Here is a 6,996-nt window from a genome sequence, read left to right on the forward strand (position 1 = left end):
ATTATTTTTTAAATGTATGACTAGTTGTGCCAGAAAATGGATGGGGATTCACATGCCATTGAAAGCAAGGAGTATGGGTAGATAGTATCCATACTCAGATGTACATCTGAGTTATCCCTGACATTCCTAAACCGACATGAGACTTGTTTGCTCAAGGTGTTTGACTAGACATTGAGGAAAGAAAGTTTTGCATGGCAGAAAAGAGTGTGAAAATCATGAAGCAATTCTTTTGCCTTCATTATATTCCTAGAATTAATTACTAAAATAAGTTAGTGAGTAAGCAAATCTTTTTTCAGAAAGGGCTTCTAGCGGTGCTGACATATTATCATTCAGGTTTTACCAGTTAATCCTAGCTACTAATTTTTAGACACCACTTTGGGATTTGTAATCATTTTCTAGTTATTTATGCTGTGATATTATGTTATAGAAATCTGAAAATAATTTGCTTGTTTATATTTAAACGTTTGCTGTTAATGTCTGCTCTTCTCTTGATAAATTATGTCTTTTGTATGATCTTTTGTCTTGAAATAATAGCTGAAAACATCTGTTTGATAGATTTTTAAACATTCTTGTTTAAATTTTGGATTATTGTATCCTGTTAAACTGGTAAAGCTTCCTCTTGTGTAGCTCGCTTGATATCTGTTAATCAATTTAGCAGCCTGTCAGAATTACATCACAGGGCAAATGTTAATGCTAACAGATGTGTTTTCAACACTGAAAAATCAAATTGTTCAAACACTGAGATTCAATAAGACAATAAGACAAATACTTGTATGGAATACTCCTGTTAAGAGGGGATTTTTCATAGTATGTCTTCACATGGGACTGCATATTAGAAGTAACATCCTCCTGGCTTGCTTGAGCCATAACTTTCAAGTACACCTCTCAAACAGGTATTTTGCATACTTATTTTCCTGCAGCATCTGAGCTTTCATCAATCACGACTGTCTTTTGGAGTGTGTGGGAGGTGTTTGTGTGTCCTTAATCTTTACTTATTGTTTGCTGCCTTGGAGGTCTCTTATTAAGCAGAAAGATGGTTGAAGTGGAACCCACATGTGGAAGGAATAATATTTTTACACAGGGCTCAGTTCCAACTTCATTTCCCTGCAAATAGCGCTTAACCTCAGTCCTGGGGACTAAATACAGCTCTCCAAGTCTCATTGTCTGGCTCTTCAAGGTCTCTCCACACCACACAAGTACATTCTGGCCACACCCCTTGAGTGTTTTTACTTGCTGGTATGCATATCTTTGAGCTGCAGTAGTGCCTTTTGCTTGCGGTGGATGAAGGATAGAAAGAGGTGTGTGAGTATGTGTACTGCACAAAGTTAAAATTTGCATGCATTGCTCCACCTACTTTTGCATTTGGCCCCATTCATCACTCTCATATCCTTTCCCCCACCCTAAAGTGATTGTGGTCCTTGAACCAAAAAAGGTTCCCCACCCCTGACCTAACCAAAATCAACATATTGGAGCCTAGAGACTTGCATACCATCGCAGAATACTGTGATAGCATATGAACCTACCCTGGAAATTCTTTACATTGGTTCCACAGAACTGGGGTTTGTTAGGAAAGTGGAGATGAATCATTTAGCCATGCCCCTTCTCTAGAAACAGTGTTAGCAGGGATTATTGGGAATGCCCAACGATTGAGAGCAGGGTCCCAGAACAGACATAATTGAGGTGTGTCCTGTGTTTATCAGCCATACGAGTTTGTTTGTTTTTGTATGGAGCTGTTAGGCTTAGGAATCTTGGTTATTCTTACGTTAGCCATCCCTGTAGAATAGATTCTGGTGATTGATCTGCTCTTTTAAATATACAGATGTTATTTTACTATCTGTATTTAGTATCTTATTATTTTACTAAATATTGCAGATTGTGATTCTTCCCTTGTAAAATGGGGATAAGTTACTTAAGGATGTAATCATATACCTATCTAAGAGAAAGCCCCATTGAACTCAATGGCTTCTGGGTACACAAGTAAAGGATTGTACTGTAACGCATGGGTTTTCTGTGAAGAAAACGCTGGATTATAAATCCATTTGGCAGATCCCATGCCACCCCGTGCCACTTAATCTTTCCAAAGCAGACTTTGGGGACATATTCTGAGTTGTTTTATGATTGTTGCCCTTGATTTAGTGTTAGTCCTCCCTGAGGCTCAGAGGCTTGGCAGTTTCCCTTTGGTTGCTAGAGCTAAAGCTTGTGCATGGATGGCATGTAAACATGGATGCCTCACTTTATTGGGGTGATGGATGTAGCTATCTTTAAGCTGCTTTAGACTTCTTTACAGATTTTTAAGCATCTTTTTCTAACATCGTTATGCATAAGGCAAAGAATATCTGAGCTAAACATAGTACAAAGAAGCAATATATGTGTGTGTTTGTCTAAGCTCTAAGCTGCTGGTTCAGTCACAACAAGAGTTTTGACCGTTTCAAGGAGCTGGACTTGGCCTGCAATGCATCCGTTGGTACAACCAGCCTTTTTCTTCCTTTTTTGGTTGCCTGGAACATAAAAGTTGTTTACGAGAATGGTCATGTACTATAAACGTAGGCTTGAAAAAAAGATCCCACGCTGGGAGAAAAAGGAAGCCAAGGAAATTACTTGCTTGCTCCCAACCCCCCTCGTTTGCTCAGTCTGACAAAGATTGTGTCTGGTCAATGACATTAGGGCAGATGAGTCACAATCTATAAATTGGCTGCAATGAAAAGTGTGTTTTAGAACTAACATTGTAGGAAAGCCAAGCCACTTTTGAGAAGTTATTCACTCAGCAACACTATTCTGGGAATTTCTGTCCTTTTAAAAGCTGACCGAGCTTCAGTATGGTGAAAAATGCCAACTGGCTACTCTCGTTGGCCTAGGCGCATGGAAAATGTTCCTGTTTATCACACCTATAATACCCATCCGCACTGCTTCACAAGTTCTGCAGCCCCATGAAACCGGAACCCGCAGTTTGAATGAGAATTGGAGTTTTAAAGATAATAATTTACTTGCCTGCGGCTTCCCAAATTAAACCATGGGTAATTAACCATGGTAATTGCATTTGTTTCTCATTAAAACAAGAAATTCTATTCTTGAAGTGGTGACTTGAACAAAACCTGCCTCTCAAAATGAAGGTACCATGTTTCATAGCATAACAGCTGGAATTGCATACATCACAAGAAAGCAAATCACATGCTTATAAGGGGGAAAGGGATCTGAATATATCGATTTGGGGATCCTCTGATAAGAGGCTATTGATTCAGTGGAGCAAGTATGCAGGCAATGATTGGTGATTTCCCGCTCTTTCCTGCAGCTCCTCACGCTGTTCTGAAGGGGCAGGCAGGGGAAGAAGAAATCCCTATGATCCCTGTTCTGCTAAAAAGCTTCACTGGGTCAAAGAGCCTTTCAGTTGAATACTGTATCCATCTTTTAAAAATACTTGTGTGATACAGCAGATGATACCCACAGTGAATTAAGGAGCAAACACAACCATTTCAGAAAACAATTTCATACCCCCTTTTGTGCTTTAATGAGAGTGTTGTTTCCAAAATAATAATACTGCTTATCAAGCAGGAAGATTAGTAACAAAACTGCTTGTTTTAGAAATTCACAATCGGAGTAAGTACTGTAGAAATTATACTCTAACAGAACTTGTGCTTTCAACGGTCAATAGAGGTTTCCCTAATAATAATGATAATTTTATTATTTGTACTGTACCCATTTGACTGAGTTGCCCCAGCCACTCTGGGCAGCTTCCAACAGATATAAAAACAGATACATCAAACATAAAAGCTTCCCTATACAGGGCTGCCTTCAGATGTCTTCTACAAGTTGTATAGTTATTTATTTAAACATTTGATGAGAAGGTGTTCCACAGTATGAGCCCCACTACCAGGGGCCCGCTGCCCGGTTCCCTGTAACCTCACTTCTTGCAATGAGGAAACTGCCAGAAGGCCCTTGAAGCTGGACCTCAGTGTCCGGGCTGAATGATGGGGGTGAGCGTGCTCATTTGGGTATACATAACCAAGGTCATTTGGGGCTTTAAAGGTCAGTGCCAACAATTTGAATTGTGCTTGGAAATGTGCCGGGAGCCAGCGTAGATCCTTTAGGACTGGTGTTATATGGTCCTAGTGGCTGCTCCCAGTCACCAGTCTAGCTGCCATATTCTGGATTAGTTGTAGTTTCCAAGTCACCTTCAAAGATAGCCCCACATAGAGCACATTGCAGTAGTTCAAACGGGAGATAACCTGAGTATGCACCACTCTGGCATGACAGTGCGCAGGCAGGTAGGGTCTCAGCCTATGTAACAGGTAGAGCTGGTAGACAGCTGTCCTGGACGCAGAATTAACCTGTGTCTCCATGGGCAGCTGTGAATCCAAAATGACCCCCAGATTGCACACCTGGTCCTCATGAACCTGAAATGGCTTCTTCATGCGTGATTTGTTGAGGATTTGGAATAAATTGTTGTGGGTCACAATTTTGTCCACTGCTGTAAGATGGAAACACCACTGATTTCTGTTCAGTCTTTCATTGGGACCTGCCTACCTTTGTAGGCAAGGTCATACTTCAGACAAGTGACAATCTAAGTTATTTTTATCCTCCTTGAACCATAACATAAGCCAGTTTTAAAATGTTTTAGGCAGCAATCCAGAACTCTGACTGGATTATTCCCGGTAATTTCTCACTTGGGGAAGGGGAGATAGTGTGGTTTTCGTACGTTCTGGGTGTTGTACTGCTCTTGTGTTTACTTTCATGTATTTTATTTACTGTAACATGCCTTGAATCTTTTCCCCTTTTTTTCAAAAAAGGGTGCCTAAGAAATCAAATAAACCTAAACATATGTGTTCACATTAAAGTGTCAGGCAGACTGTTGACTGTGAAGATGCCTCATCTTTCCCATCAGTCAATATAATCAAGAAAGAGGTGGCTTATCTTATAAACCGCTAATGGGCCCAGGCTGAATGCTAGCTCTTTTGTTTGGAGCATCCAAAGCATCATATTTAATTTGGTCCATTGCTGAGTTTAAATTATATAGTAAACTGAAGAAAGGAGAGGGTTTGAAAGTTAGAAGATTTACATTCCTTTGAGTTCTATAATGAAAGTGGTTCCAGAGTTCAGTTTGGAACCATTGCTCCTGGGAATAGCCTTTCTGTTACTAACTTTGTAACCTAGTTACTGTGATCGTAATGTCTAGAGTTGTCTTTCCTGGCTAGGTTAACTGGGGGATTCCTCCTGCTGACAAAAGGAGGAAGTTTGCCTAGATTAAAACACAAACAAGGCTTTTAATTCTTCCTTTTCCCAGTTGAATTAAGAGTTTGTTGTGCCTACAAGTAAAGACTACAGTCAGAGAAAGCTAATCATTTGCCGTGTTTGAGTACCAATGAGATGCAGGGAGTGCAATAAATTGTTAACTGTACATGTTTAGTCTTGGACCCAAGACTAGCAGTAAAGGGGCCAAACTATCAATGTGACATTAAATAAAGGTAAAGGTAAAGGTACCCCTGCCCGAACGGGCCAGTCTTGACAGACTCTGGGGTTTGTGCGCCCATCTCACATCTATAGGCCGGGGGCCAGCGCTGTCCGGAGACACTTCCGGGTCACGTGGCCAGCGTGACAAAGCTGCATCTGGCGAGCCAGCGCAGCACACGGAACGCCGTTTACCTTCCCGCTGGTAAGCGGTACCTATTTATCTACTTGCACCCGGGGGTGCTTTCGAACTGCTAGGTGGGCAGGCGCTGGGACCGAGCAGCGGGAGCGCACCCCGCCGCGGGGATTCGAACCGCCGACCTTACGATCGGCAAGCCCTAGGCGCTGAGGCTTTTACCCACAGCGCCACCCGCGTCCGTGACATTAAATACAAATGCATTAATTACACACTCTCACAATCACCCTTCCGCTATGATCTCACCATGATTCTCCACCTTCCAATGCTGCTATTTGTATCGGGAGGAATGTTCCCACTGAATTAGTCCAAAATTTGATCAACTAATGGTAGTGGATTTTCTTCCTAAATCTTCTTTATTTGCTTTAAACCCTAACCTTCATGTTCACTCAGAAGTAAGCGTCGCTGAGGTCAAGGGAGCTTAGTCCAAAATAAGTGTTTATGGGATTGCAACCTTTATTGCTATTCCTACATCATTCAGCGCTAAAGCATTACACATAACCATATACTAAATAAAATTATTATTGTACTACTTGCCCTTGAGTGGTCCAACTGACATTGATTTTTTTTTAACACTAACTTTGCACTAACTTTGGATCCCCCCCCCCTCTTTTGAACAACTGGTCACCTCCTTTCCAAACATTAGATTGCAAACATCTTCTGAAAACTCAGATTCCAAAGCAATTTGATTTGCAGAATTGGGTGTGAGAATCTAGGGTCTCTCGGAACTTGTTTTACTGTCATTTGGATTCTGAATGATATTTTGGCATCATTCTCTACTGATAATCTTCCAAAATCCTTTTACCTCATACTACTGCTGTGGGTGAACACCTGCCCTCTAAAACTCATTAACATAAAACTCCAACAGTTGTTAGGTCCAATACAATTCCATGGGCTGCAACAGACAATTCAAAAAGCAGCTTGGCAACTCTTGACAATCCAACATTATATTGGGCCTGTTAAAACTTTAGGTTTGTCTCCCTCATATTCTACAGGCAGCTATAGCCACTGTATTTCCCGCTGAAATTCTTTCTATAGAAATGGTTGGGGTCATTGCCTGAAAATAACGAAAGACAGTGACTTGAGAGAAGTACGCATTATTTCAGGTTAATAGCATCATTTTGAAAGTGATGCTGCTTTTTTCCTTTGAGAAAACTCTCGCCTCTTTTAGAAAGGCATTTATTTATTTACATTGCCCATCGAGAAAATTAGGACATTATTTCCAATTCATGCTTTGTCTTCTGTGGGGATGGTGTTAGTGTCTTCTGTTATTTTGTGCCTTTTTTCCCAAGAAACAACAACAACCTAAATGAATGCATAAATAAACAAGGAGCTGTAAATCATTTACTGCCCTTCTG

This window comes from Podarcis vaucheri (assembly GCF_965113315.1).
Source record: "Podarcis vaucheri genome assembly, chromosome: 3".
NCBI classification, from domain to species: domain Eukaryota; kingdom Metazoa; phylum Chordata; class Lepidosauria; order Squamata; family Lacertidae; genus Podarcis; species Podarcis vaucheri.